The 15401-nt window shown below is 39.9% G+C and overlaps 1 protein-coding gene across 1 annotated transcript in view; it reads left to right on the forward strand.

Moving 5' to 3' along the window:
- The window catches only part of LOC122800935 (platelet glycoprotein Ib alpha chain-like), a 219524-nt gene that overhangs the window by 43590 nt on the left and 160533 nt on the right, over positions 1 to 15401 (forward strand). The gene's annotated exons all lie outside the window — the stretch shown is intronic.

Raw genomic sequence — 15401 nt, forward strand, 5'->3', positions numbered from 1 at the left:
TGAGAGCAGGCATTCCAAAAGCTTAAAGGGGCTTTGGGAGGACCTCCTGTGTTAGCTAGTCCAGATTACAGCAAAGAATTTGTTGTGCAGGTGGATGTTTCCAACCATTGGGTCGGGGCTGTACTCAGCCAGATTTCCTCAGCGGGAGAAGATCACCCAATCATATATTTCAGCCATGAATTCCAACCTATGGAGGAATGCTATGCAGCAGTAGAAAAAGAATTTTAGCAATAGTATGGGCACTGCAGAAACCTTAACCCTATCTGTATGGAAGGAAATACACTGTAGTTACAGATCACAATTCTTTAACATGGCTACATCGAGCCAGCCAGCAAAATGCCAAGTTACTACGGTGGAGCCTAGGGTTGCAGGCATATAATATGACAGTGCAGCAACATAATGATTTTAGAAATGCCAATGCAGATGGGCTCTCAAGACATGATATGGGGTAATATATTCCCAGATAAGTTCATTCTTCGCAAGCAACATTTTTCAAGGGGCATTTGAAAATCTAGCTTGAGTCTTCAAAGGGGCAGAGATGTGATGATAGGAGGTACTGTTAGCCATGCCAGGAGATGTGGGGCAGTGGATGTGTAACATATGCCAGCACAGCTAGTGGGAATTTTGTATATAATTATATGTCATTTGTATATCAAACTGATTTGTCCATATGCTTCTGCTGAAAATGTATTTGTGAGGTTGGCTTGTGTTAAAATGTATCAACAGTGTGCCCTGATGGAAGGAAAAGAAATGTATATGTATTATTATAACTGAATTAAATGTGTGCATTGTAACAGGATACACTGGGAGAGAAGAGGTTAATCCACCTGACTTTGAAAAAAATATTCTTGAAATGAAATTACTTTATGGGTTAAGCCATAACGATGTTATCCCACAGTTTTGAAGGGGAACAGAGATACAATGTCTGTGCTAGAGAATAGTTTGTATCCCCTGTAGGAAGAGTGGAATGGTTTTATTGTTTTATGGCTTCCAGATGCTTTAATAAAATGTAGCTAAACATCTAGTGTGTATTGTAGCTCATAGGTGCTAAATCCTGGTAGCTTCTAGTGATGGGTGATAGTGTGGGAAACAAAGTCAGATAAGCAGATGTATGTGATGTCATTCTGTACAGAAATAATGTTTTAACAATAGAGGCGATTGAAGTCTCTGGAGCATTCTATATTCTGTCTTGTATCTGACAACAAGGACCACTCACCTATCTTGGCTGGCTCTAGTTGGTAACTAGGAATGGTAATTCTCTAGATTTAGGAAAAGATAGTGGGACTGGCTAAATGTTGTTTTTCTGCATCTGTGTGAAACTTTATATTGGTGTTATTTTTGGTATTTCCTGTCACTGAAATTCTGGTGTTTACAGTGAACAAATATTTAGTATTTTCATGTTCTTTTATAACCTGTTATTAAATATATCTAGACTTTTCATTGTGACTGGTCCTTTTCAGAAAATATTTAAGTTTTAGTGTATTTGCATATATTTATTTGGTGATAACTCTGGCCACTCCTGAATGCCTTGCTGTTTGGTCAACATTACCATTTATATTAATATTTACTTCACTCAGTATATAATTGGATACCCTTTTAAGAGCCTTGTAGTAACTGTCTGGTGGCAGTGAAACTACCTTATAGTCTGGACAGAAGGTAGCATAGCTAGTAAATCTGTGGCAGCTTTTCCCAGGTGTGTGTGTGTGTGTGTGTGTGTGTGTGTGTGTGTGTGTGTGTGTGTGTGTGTGTGTATGTCAGATACTTGGAGCATGGATATGAAGCACTGGTTTCACAGAGAGGGTGCTGGATGACTTGGCTTGGACACTCAGCTGAGGACCTAACCCTACAGCTATGATATTGGGGAGTCTTACTGGGGACCTTGAGGGACACAGATAGAGACACCCAGACCCCGGGCTGAGTGCGTGCCCTGTGTGCTCTTAAGGGAAATTGTGCTTGATGCAGAGAAGTCTGCATCTGGAAATACTGAGTATCTATTTGTATTCCAAGAGAACATCCCTCTCCAGTGTCAGTGGTGAGGATTGAGGCTGCTTGATTGCTGACCCAGAGTGGGGACCTCACACTGCTAATGACAATTTTTGTTGGCAATATTTCTTTTTAGTATAGTATAATGTCATTTTTTCACATTTTATGCAGTTTTTTAGTATAGTATAATGTCATTACTTCGTCAAATTTTATGCAGTTTTCTTTGTTTCTTTGTTTTTTTAAGAACAACCATTTGCTTTTTGTGATTAAAAACAGATTTCTATTTTCATACTGAAAAGCATTTCTCTTCTGTGGCTCCCTCCTGAAATCTTGAGACTTGCTTTGTCAGGGTCAAGTAAGTAGGGTAGGCGAGGAAGCAGGTGCAGACAAACAGGACAAACAAGACAGAGACAGGGATGGTGAGGGGACACCATGATTGGGGATAGGAAGGGGACATTGAAGGCACATGCCTATCAAGCATGGGGACAGTGAGAATCTAGTCCTTGCCTTCAGAACTGTCATCACTGTCCTATTCCTCAGCTTCCTGTTGGACTATTTGACATTTGGGTTTTCTTTGCATTCCCACAATCAACTTCTCCAGATGGCTGAGGCTTGCACCAATGATACCTTCAAAGAACTCACACACCATGCCTGGGAACTGTTGATGGATGACAAAAGTCCCACCTCCACCAATACTCCCAGAGAGAACCAATGCACCAGCTGCTGGGGTAATGCTATCTGATGTTGAGGGCCCAGATAGTGCAGTGCCTGCAGAGGCAGTACTGCAAGGTTTCATCCATGGGCATTGGTGCAGCAGCCATTGGAGGGGTGGCAGCCCCAGTGATTGGCCTTCCTCCCTGGGCTGGAAATCATTTTGTTGGTTGCCAGAAAATTATGACATCAAATCAAAATAGGACTGAGAATTGTTCCAAATAATCCTTGCATATGCACATATTGCACATATGCTTTTTAAAAATAATATGGATTCAGTTAAAAACATTGTATTTATGCCAATATGTTTTATTAATATGTGTTTGTGGGATTTGAACCCATCTGAATATAGTATTACACCTGACTCCTACAGTTACTTTGAACTACAGAATAAAACTTGCATTTTTGCTTTACAGTTAAGATATGCATGGTTAATTTGCTACAAATGTATGGAAGAACAATCATTTTAATAAATGTATGTTAATGTGTGCTGCATATATACACCCCTTGCTTCTGTGAGTCATTCTAAGTGTTCAGCATGAGCCTCCATGTTCACTGAAATCTCCTGAGCAGCTGAAAAATAAATAAATAGAGAAAAATAAGAGACACATTATGCATACCATTGTTAGCTATCTCCAACTTTCTATATCAGTTAAAGTATCTTTATCTGTAGACTTACACAGCTGTGGGATGTCAGCAGTTCTAAACTCATCAGCCAGTGGTTGAGTTGTTCCTCCTTGCTCTTTTTCAGGTCATTGTATTGATGCCTGCATTGCTCCCCAGTGCATGGAATGCCAGTCGCACTGGAGACAGTCTTGGCTAGACTGTTCCAAGTCTCAGAATTATATAGAGACCACTCTATAGTTCTCCTGCAGAAGCCTACAGATGTAGTGCTTTAAGAGGAGTACAATGAATATTCTTGACTCCTCTACACCCCAAGTTTGAGCCCTGAATTGGATATTATGCACAGGTCATCCAACAACAGTTAAAGTGTTTTCCTGTGATAGTGCACACAGAGCAACATTGCAAAACAGAGAGGAAGGGTAATGTGACAGGTGGCATTTATTTATGTTTTTTTCTTCTGCTATACTTTCAATTTACTTGACTTTTGTGATCTGATTTGGGGGGTATAAATTGTATGACTTTACACATATTTTATGGGGCCTTATACACAGATAAAAGTAATTTGTACAATGTGGTTTTCAATCCTATGTAAAAAAGAGAATACGTATTCTTCCGTGTAGCTGTTTTTCCTCATTAACACACAAAAAGTGTTTGTCAGACATGGTCATTAATTAAACAGACACATTAACGAGTGAGGGGTACAACACTTCAGTTAACTATGTATGTGTGTCACCTGGCAAGATCCTGGTTTATTCATTCTCATGTTTGATGCAGGAGTAATGTGTGACAATGTATTGGAAATGCATATACTGGTATTACTTTCAGGAAAGATTTCTGAGTTTGGGTCAAATCACACAATACATTCTGTTTTTCAGCTATACTTGTGTTATGTGAGTTGTGAAGATCACTATCAGTAAAGTATGAAGTCCATCCCAGTCCGGAAAAAGAACTTTTAATTATAGAAACATAACTGTCAGGATACCCCTAGTCACACATAATTCATATGATATCAATTGCTATACACATTTACTGTTATGTATAATTATATATTGTTAATTTTTATCTAAAATTAAGTGGAACAGCATTAATAAAATCTGGAGTGTGTTGGATTAGAACCCTGGTGCACCTGTATTGTGGTCATGAACTTACACCTGTGGCCAGAGGAAAAGCTAGGCAGTAATTGTACTTTTTACATGCATTACTGTCCAGAGTGCTGACTGCCACAGAATGCCCCTTACCATGTTTGCGTGCAGGAAGGCGGAACAAGTAACAATGTATCCTTTTATCAAGTTATACTGTATCTTCTTTGTCTGCAAGTGTTGTGTATGAGTGCTGATCGCTGCACAACACCACTTATCATGTTTTCATGGAGGAAAGAGAAAGAAGTAGCAATATATATTTTACAAGTTACAATGCATCTTTTTTTTCTCTGCAGCTGTAAGGTGTATTTGCACAGAGGTGAGCAACACGCAAACAAGACAGGCAGAGACAAAAATACATTTTTTTGTAAAAAATTCTTAATGTCATTTATGCTTAAGAAAATACAACAAAACAACAGTGCAAGCAAAACAGCTAAACATGCCTTAGAAAGTCACAAAATATGACAAAACGAATGAACCAAGGCACAAACGTCCACACAGTATAAATTTATTAAAAGTGTAAGGCTTTCGAGTCAAACACTCTTTATCAATACATAAAAAGCTTAATTCAAACCATTCTTTAAATAACCATTGCCAGACAATCATATTACAGATTCAATTAAATAATTAAAAACATATTACAACACTCATCAGGTCTAAAAGGGATAGCACAGTAAATCATAACTAGACATAGAAATGTTTTAATTTCAATATAGGTTTAATACTATTGACTTTATTAAGGCCCAGTGGCACATCAGCTCTAAAATAGTTTATCCATTGGGTCTGTATTAGATCATTAAACGCTTAGGTTGCCGAACGCCGAAACATCGACACCTAAATGTCGAATTCTAATAAATGCGACAGGCCAATTTTTTTCCCAGGGAAAAAATGTGTGTGGCCAATAAAAAAAAAAACAAACAAACTCTAAAACCCTAATCGTGTGTTATTGTTTAAATTGGTTATTTTACAATCTTCTATGTTATTGGACAGAAATATAATGTACATGTCACTGACACAAATGTTATGCTTCTGAGATGACCCATGGCCACCGCTAGGGGAGTAGTAGTCCCAGTGAGAGGTGACTGGCAATCATAAATTGAAAAATTTCTGTTGTAAATGTGTACACATTCTAATTATTGCATTGAAAGCATATATACCAATTCAGTTATGTGGTATTCATTAGTTTGTACAGACCTTCATTTGTTTGTTTTTTTGGGGGTGGGGGGCCATTTACCATTTGTATGTTGCCAGAACAAAAGTGTGTTTGAAATGTTTTTCTCTAGAAAATGTGTTGGCATCCTAATATTTCAGTGGGAAATAATTAATAAAGTGATATTCCTTGGTTTGGACAAACACTGGTTTGTGTGTGAGGGTGAGGTGGGACAACCACATAACCTTCAGTTTTAATAACTGAAATATGTGTTTCTAGTGCTTGATGTTGACAAATACATACGTAAGCATAACTTTATTTAGGTGATATTTATATATTGTATCCTTCTCTGTTTTATGTCACATAGGATTATAGCACCCAAATATACAAATCCCTTTCAGTGACTCAGAAAATGATGTGATAGTGCAGGCATTCAGGCGCCATGGCACCTTTCTGCTTGAGACAGGACATGTGGATAGGACTGTCAGAATGCAGTTTTGGAACCAGTTAATGAGCTATGTCAATACACTTGGGCATCACACCAGGACTTATGATCTGGTGCATTATTGGGCCACTGATGTGATTTCATCAGCCTGGAGGAGAGTAGCTCAGTTGCCCATGAACAGTTGGCTTTATGGGGAGGGGGGGGTTCTAATGAGCCACAATGACACCAAATGAAGACTTCCTGTCCACTAAGAGAGATCCAGACAGCTCACTGGAAACTACACAATAACATGTGCTTGATGTCAGTGTTGATGTGTCTGGGAGGACAACTGTGTCCCAGGAACAGTTTCCAGGTAAGCTTACATATGGCAAGTTCTAGATTTGCTTGTATAGTAAAATATATACATTTGAGCAATACTTATTTGGGGATTTTTTTACTGTACCTATTGAAAACTTAATAGACATATATGACACAGTTGTTGATTATACATTGGCTTTGGGTGGACATGTCAGCCAAGTGTCAGTTAAAGGTAACCTTACCAGACATATATACACATTTTGTATTCACTGTCCCCCTATGTTATTCTCATTGTGATGTTTAATTTGTGTCCTTCCCTTGCTTGATTTCTTACAGAAGCATCCTCCCTACAAAGTGTGGAGTCATCTGCACATGGTAAGCAAAAATGTTTTTTGACTTATTGATGACCATTCGTCAGATATATGCATTTATCTGTATGTGTGAAATGGGTGTAATGAGTGGCTGTATTGTTGTACCATCTGTGACAGTGCAACCAGTGTTAGTTTGTTATCATATAAATTGTGATAATATTTAGTGTAGTATTAATTTCATTCATTTGTTTGTTTCTTATTATCACAGGTGATCCTGACAGTGGAAGTGTAGGACTCTTACCACCTGATATTGGAGTACCGGTAGTCTCTGATGATGATGGTGGCTAAACAGAGGCAGATTCAGGGGGTGCAGAGGTTGAATCTGACACTGAGGTTTGCATTCAGCCATTCCCTGGATTTCTGTCAGACAGAGTCAGTAGGCCTACACATACCTATTCCATGCAGTCCTGAGATATTGGAGAGGTGGAGGGTGAGACACTTGATCAGGGTAATGTTGTTACTGTGGTTTCAGTAAAAGTTGATTCTGTCCATAGCCAAAGTGTAGGCAAGATGCCATACAGGAGGGTTGTTAGTAGTGCTCAGGAGAGCATGCTGTCCACCCTCCAGCTGATCCTGGTGTGTCATTACGTGCCATTCGATGTATGTTTAGGGTTGTCATGGAGGCACATGCACATTCGACTAGGGCCTCCAAGGACATACTTAGGGTTGTAGATGTGGCACAGGCTGACATGTGTGACTGCCTCTGCCATGTGCCCAAATCAGTGGGAATTGGATGAATGCCATGATGGAACAGGCAGTCTGTGATGGAACATCTGTTGGCAGTGGTTACAGCATCCATGTGGACATAGATCAGCAACATCATTTCCTGTTAGCCAATGTGGCTGTGCTGATCACACTCCTGTAGTGGCAATACTTCCACTGCTCCATCAGTGGTTGATGAGTCCACACCCAGATGTAGGTAGGTAGACCATGGGGTTGTGGTCCTGGGCGTACCCATAAGGAGAGCTCAGCCAGCAGATCACATTTGGGTAGCACCAGCACATCTGATCATGGGCATTGATGTGCCAGTGCAACTTCTGGTAGATCCAGTTCTCACAGTTGTGGGTGATGATGATGAACTGTTAACTCTGCCATGTACAGCTCACACCTGACATGCCAGGATGTAGAGCTAGCACAGAGGCTGGCTATGTTCTTGCAGACACTCACACACACACATACATTTTGTTGATAATTATCTAAAGTTCTTGTCTGCTTGTCTTTCTTACTCGCACTCGCTCACTAACTTTTGTGTCAGCCTTGGCTTCCTGCACCCCTCCCCCCCAAACAACACTGTGTGCAAATGGTGATAATTGTATCATCTCCTTGTTTCTATCTTTTGGATTCAGGGGTACATAAGTCTTTTGTCTGATGCCCAGAGTGTATAGCTGATTGAGTGCTTAGCACTGTTTGCGATGGTCTTTTGAAAATTATACTGCCTTCTTACAGGTTTTTGTACTGTGTATATCTTTGATGGATGAAGCCTATGAGTTGATAAAGAGCAGACATCTCTTGACATAAGTTAGATGTGTCACATATTGATGTTATTGGTGTAAAACTCACCCACCTTCTACTTAGATTAGCAAGTAACCATATGCAAGTATCTGCCATTCATTTGTGTTGTTAACCATTTGTTTTCCTGTTCCAGGTTCAACACATACCTTGGTTGTCCTGCAGTTACAAGTATTATAATTTAGGGCTGACACTATGTGATGCTAGCAGCACACATCCATTACATGGGTAACAAAAGGTTGAGAGCATTGCCTTGCATCAATTTTACACTATGTATGTGCATAGGATAAAAGTTGTACCCCTTTGGTGGCCAGCATGTGTGCTATCAGTTGCTTTTTGGTCAGGGCGAGGGTGTATTGTGCAAACTTATGTCTACCTACACCTACAGTGGCCAGTGGTCCACCCTCTGAGTCCTTACCTGTGTGTGGCTGTGATGACCTTGCCAGTGGTGGTGGGATGTGTGCCCCTTTCCCACGGTGTTCCTGTTGAAGCTGTTTCCTCAGGATAATATTGTGAAGGATAGCACAGACAGTGATCATTTCAGTACAGGTACTGGGATTATACTGTAGGCCCCACCTGATGTATCTAGACAAGTTATGTGCAGGACTGTCACTTATGTCACAATAAAATACTTATGATAAAATTATCAGTGTTTCTGTAGAGTAGTGACTTAGTGTGTCAATGTACAATGTGAAAGAGTGGGTTGATATTATAGCAAATGTAGTCTTTAAAAATCAGACTGCTAAAATAGCATTTTATGAATATAATGACATGAAAATAGACGTTTTCAGGTTGTCTCTATGGGGTTCCTTCCACCCCCCCCCAAAAAAACCCACATATGCTCGGTGTTTCTCCCTCAAATTCACCCAAGAATGAGACCTCAAGAATGGAGTTGTTGTGCCTATCTTAGGGACGAGTTGTGCAGACCAGCCCCTTTGGGCATCACTTGTGGTGTGCAGTATCCTCTATATAGGGGAGCATGGATCACAGACTGTATGCCATGTCAGGGCTAGCCATTCAACGGTGTAAAAATTGGCTGTAGGAGATTTGGTCATTGATTAATGTCACTAAAATCAGTAATAAGTTGGTTGCAGACCCGGTCTACTCTGACCTATACCAGCGACCCATGATAATGGTCAGAAGGGTCTATGTGCCTCTAATGGCCAGTGTGTACCTGCCATAAAGTCCTAGGTCAATTACCTTCTGGCCAGCTGGCATGACATTTCCCAGTTTGTGTTACCTGGGATTGCTCTGTTAAGCAAAAGTTGGACATAAAACCAAATAACTTGCCAAATATGAACTAAGGATTGACACACTCAATATAGGTCCACTAACAAGATACAACTGAGAAGGACAACATGATGGTAAGGATGAGACTGGGCAGTTTGTGCATCCAGGAGACAAGATAGAAGTGCAAAGCAACAAACTCAGTTGGCTTGAGATCCAGAGTAAACTACTCAAGGGGAGGACAGACTAGAAATAGTGTGGGAATGGTGGTGATTGAGAAGTTTCAGTAAACAGTGAGTGATGTGATAAGAATTAGTTGACAGAGTCATGGCAATCCACTTCTAGTGTAAAGACAGGGCACTATTCATAATACCAGCCTATGCCCCAGGGTAGGGTTGTAATACTGAAGAAAAGAGTACATTCAGGCAGCAGCTGCAGGACCTACTAGACAAACTAGAAGAATATGAGTTGATGTCAATAATGGGGGACTTAAATGTACATATCAGGACTGACAGAATGGGGTCTGAGGACTGCCTAGGTTCACAGGGGAGGGGCAATAGGAATAAAGAAAGAAAGGTCATTCTAGTCTTTAGACAGTCACAGGATCATGTACAAGACTGGCCAATTTGCAACTCAGCTCAACTTTGTACTAGTAAGGAGAGACCATTGGGGTAGTATCAGTGATTGCAAAGTCATGCCTTTGAAACAGATGGCCTACAGCATAAACCACTAGTTACCACAATCTGCTGTAAGCAGTGGTCAGAAAAGGCTCTAAGATCAACAGACACTAGGCTGAAGACCTGGAAGTTAACTGCAGAGAAAGTACAACAGTTCAATGGATTACTTAAGGCTCTGGCACATCAGGAATAGGAAGAAATAACTTGAATTGAGGGGAATAGTAACACCTCCAAACAACATGTGTGAGGATTACAGAAAAGATATACGGCCAAGACAGGTATGGAAATAAGGTACATAAGGAAAGTTGGTGTGCAGAAGTCTAGGAAGTCATCAAAAGAGTGCATGAAAAAGTAGGGGATAGAAAAGACAGAACAAGCTAAGAAAGAATAGTGGTTGGCTAACAATGAAGCTAAGACAGCAGTTGTAATAGCAAAGAACAAGACATCAGAGGTACGCTACCAGATTCTGGAAAGTGACTCAGTAGATGACACAAAGAAACTCTATCAGGCTGTAAGGCAGACAGAAAAGTAGAGAAGATAGTCATCAGATACCTTTCGTAAGGGATGCTAGGAACAACCTGTTCACTAGTCCACAGTCCATGAAAGACATATGGAAGGAGTACTTCCAGCAGTTTCCTAAAGAAGAAAACCCCACAGAAGCTGTACTGCCCCAGAGTCAGGCTACAATGAAAAAAAGAAGAGGAGTCCACCTTAGATAAAGTAATTACAGCACTAAGGAAAATGGGGCCAGGGAAGCAGCAAGCTTGGGTACGGTAATGTGTAGATATGATCAAGTTCTTGGGTGATTTAGGGGAGAAATGACTCCGGAGTATACTCATAGCAGTTTGGAGAGAAATGCATATCCCAGATGACTGGAGAAAAATCATTCTACTGTCAGTGTACAAGAACAAAGGGGACATTCAGAAGTGTTGGCAGTACAGAGGTTTCAAACTCCTGTCACATTACATGAAAGGTCTGAAGAAGGTAATTGATAACATAATGCACAGAGTAGTAGCAGGTAAAATGGGAGGTGAGCAGTTCAGATTCAATTTAGGATGCAGCATAAAATACCCAGTGTTTGCAGTGAAACACTTAGCTGAATTGAAGCAAGAGATGAGGATAGAGTCCACCTGGGCATTCTCAGACTTGGAGAAAGCATATGAAAAGGTCCCAAAAAAGTGATAGTTTTAAGTCCCAGAAACCTTGATAGAATTACTGCAGGATATGTAAAAGAACCAATGACACAATCACAAACAGTGTATGGCCTCAGAGAAGGGTTTCAATTGGGAGTGGGTGTGTGTCAGTGTTAAGCAGACCACTGCTATTCATACGGATGATGGACTACGTTAACAAACAAGTTGTAAGGGACAGATTAACAAAGATGCTGTATGCAGATGAAGTGGTATTACAGCTGTAATGTTAACAAATGGGGTGAATCAGAAAAAATTCTGAGAAATGAGACAGACAGGGAAATAGTGGAACAGGTTAACAGCATCAACTATCTAGGAGTGTGGTTATTCTGAATGTGGAGTTGAAAGCTAGAATCAGAGGGGCTGCAGCCAACTGGCACTGAGTGTCCCAGTTAGTGCATTACAGAAGAAGGCCAAAGAAGCAGAAAAATAAGGTGCACTAAAGAGAGGTGTGATCAGCACTGCTACATGGTACAGAGATTCAGGCAGTAAAAGCAGAGCAGCTGAAAAGTTAGAGGTGATGGAAATGAAGTGCTACAGATGGATGGTAGGATGCACACTATGGGACAGACAAAGAAATTAGGTCATCAGAGCAGAAGCTCAAATAACTCTAATTGCAAGAAAGGTCAAAGAGAACAGTTCACAGGGATAAGGGCGTATCTGCAGGAAAGCAGAAGAGAATTGGATGAAGAAGATTTGAGACAGACAGGAAGATTCTATGAAGAACCTGTTCACTAGTCCACAGTCTATCACAGGCAGATAGAAGGCCATTCAACAAAGAAATGGACAGGTTGTGTGAAAGAAAACCTGCGACAGTCAAGCATGACTGTCGGAGAAGGTAGGAGAGTGGTATTTGTTAGGTCAAAAATAATTCCATGCAGCACATTTCAACTGAGGTGAATAAATTAATTTACTGTAAAAACAGACATATGTTGGAGACTAAGAAATCAAGTCCTTATCTCTCTGAATGCAAGAAATGTCATTCTTTTGTATTATAATTGCTACTAGACAGGATATTTTGCAGCTATTAAACTGTAGCCACTGGCCAATTAAAACTGACCACTTTTGTATTATTCTGCCAACTAAGAATCTGCAGACCCCTTATCTATACTTTTCCATATTATGTACAAGTTCTGATCTTCTAAATTGGAACTTACTATGCTTTGAATATTCATGCTGGCAGGAAATAGATCATCAAAGTAGACTTGAAACAAGATGGATTCCAAAAAGAGAAAATATGTATACATTGAACAGTTTCCCCATCTTTACATGTCTCCCTTCAAACATTGACTCAAAAGAGATAACAGTTGACATGACACACTGACCCCATGTAGAAAAATGGGGAAAAAGGAAGTTGTGGTTGATGATGATGATGATGCTGTTGCTGCTGCTGCTGCTGATGATTTATATTTATAACTGATTTGGGGTACAACAGGAAGTGCACAGAACAAAGAAAACCAAAATCTGCTTAGTCTTGTGTCCCATTTCCATCCATTTATTACTTTGTTTTACAGGAAATGTTGAATTTGCTCCACTTAGCATTTTTCTTCTTTCTGTATACTTGGCTTGTCTGTTGTTGTGTCTTTCGGCTTTTCCCAGTTAAGGGTCACTACAGCGGAACTCCGGTCCGCTAATGATTGGCAGAAGATTTTTAATTGCCGAGTTGCGGGCCCTGACGCACAACCTTCAACGAAGGTACGCCCATTCACGCATGTCTCCGCACAGAAGACGCTCTAGCTGAGAATCGAACAGGACAACATCTTACTGTGAGGTGACAACGCTACCGCAGCACCACCACCGCAGTTATACTTGGCTTGCCTGTGGCATTATTTATTTAGGTAGCATTAGATAAACTGATACACGGCTGTTTTTTCATGCTTAAGAACTCTGCAAAACTCACTATATAGTGGGAACACAGGAACATACTAGGCAAGTGGTCATGCAGGCCATAGTTTGACCAGGGCATCCTTCTGAAATGTCAGCACTCAAAATGCCAAGTGCTGGCAAACAGCAAAAAAAAAAGGCGTGAGGAGAGCAAATACTGAACATTGCCCTTCTCCTAAAAACTTTGTTTTTGTAGTTGGGAAAGCCCTTCTTCACCCCTCCACCATGTGGGAAACAATTCCCACAACCCCCCAAACATATAAATACTAACTCAGAGAATGGAGTACTTCAAAGAATAGGGAATATTCTGAGAAACTGACATCTTGGACTTAGAATATATAAGTCCAGATATTCAGACATTCTGTATTACATTACTCTCTATAGCAGGTCTTGACATTTCATATGGTTACCAGTGCCTAGCTGTATAAATGTTTGAGCAGACAAACTTAAATATTCTTGGCACCCTTTTCAAGCATTTAACAGTCCTCACCTCCCAGACTGAAAAGGCCATACATAATAACACTATTGTAAATTTGTTTTTACTTATCCAGCCATCAAAACTAGCTTTAAAGGAAGATAAAACAGTACATTGTTTGATCAGCAGTGGTAACATTCCACAGGTTAGGAATATGTTGATTTAGGGACCTATCCCTCCAGTGAGTCTGTTTGTATAGATTTAGGCCCTTAGTGATATTGTTTGTAGAACCAATTTTGTTGTGAAGAAATAGGATATCAAATTTGAATGGGTCTTTCATTCATGGCTTGAAAAGCTAGACACAGGTCATCTCTCAGTAACTTGGAGGCTACTGAGTTTAAAGAGAGTTGTGCTAATCTATCTGGGAAGTTGAACGATTTAAGATCTTTAATTTTCTGGGTTAGAAATCACTGGGATTTTTCCAGTTGAGTGATATGCTTGGATTTGTAGATATTAAAGGGGGAAACTGCATTCAATGATGGCTTTGATAAAATAAAAGCACAGTGGTAGGATGACTTTTTTGGATCTTGAAGATTTTCCTTTAGAAATTAAGTGTGGCAGACAGAATGATTTACTAACTATGGTAGAAACATGGTGATCAAATGAAGGAGAATTATCCACGTAAGCACCTATCTCTGTTATGACTATCTGTCTGAAGAGGAGTGCCATTAATAACATATGAGGTGGGAGCAACATTTACACAAAATATTACTACTAGGCTGCAGTTTCTTTCATTATGTTTGAGACAGTTTTTGATACACCACATGTGTGCATATTCTAGCCCTTGCTGGATCTATTTCTGTCTTCTGCAGCTAGTGAGCTTCTTTGAAAAGGTTACAGGGACTGCAATAGATGAGCGGATAACAGTGTCCATAGTGTCCGATTTGCAGAAGAAGAGAAGGCCCACAACTGATCCCTGTGGCATCCCACTAATTACAATTTTTTTTATTCAGGGAACCAGCAACTTTCACAACTTGGGATCTTTTGGATGACCAATTTGAATCCATAGGACATTGTATAGGTTTACATTAAGCTTGTCTAAATTTTCAATAACCCCAATATGGGGAATAGTGTCAAAATCCTTGGACAGGTTAAAAAAAACAGTTTTGACAGAAATACTACTATCTGCAGTCCCTGTAACCTTTTCAAAGAAGCATAGTAAGTTCAGAAGACAGAAAAACTGCACTACAAAAAAAAAAAAAAAAAAAACAGAGTGGGTTTAGTTCAGTTAAGTTGTCCATGTCTGCATAAATATGTTTTAATACAATATGTCCCATGACTTTGCCTATAAGGTTAGTGACACATCTGATGGGCCATAATTACCTGGATCTGTAGAGGGGACATCTTTATGCAGAGGAGTTGCAGTGACTGTTCTCTAGGTATCATGCATAAATCCTGTAGAATAACTGAGGTTAAACAGTTTAAGTAGAGGCCTAGATAGTGCATACTTGGCACTAATGAAAATTCAGCATGGCATGCTGTCTTCTCCTAAGGAAGTATTATTGTTAGCCATTAACAGAGATTCTAAGAATTGTTCCAAGGTGATTTCAGGGGAAACTAAATTCTCAGGGATAGTTGGGGTAATAATGTGAGTAGGAGAGGTAAAGTTAACACTAAATTTATCTGCTGATGTATTAACTATATCCTTTGGGTAAGAATGGGTGATACTAATAAGGATGAGCTCTGTTTATTGCTGGATATTATTTCTTAATGTTATGA

This window comes from Protopterus annectens, chromosome 4.part1, assembly GCF_019279795.1.
Source record: "Protopterus annectens isolate FY-2018-M chromosome 4.part1, PAN1.0, whole genome shotgun sequence".
Lineage (NCBI taxonomy): Eukaryota > Metazoa > Chordata > Ceratodontiformes > Protopteridae > Protopterus > Protopterus annectens.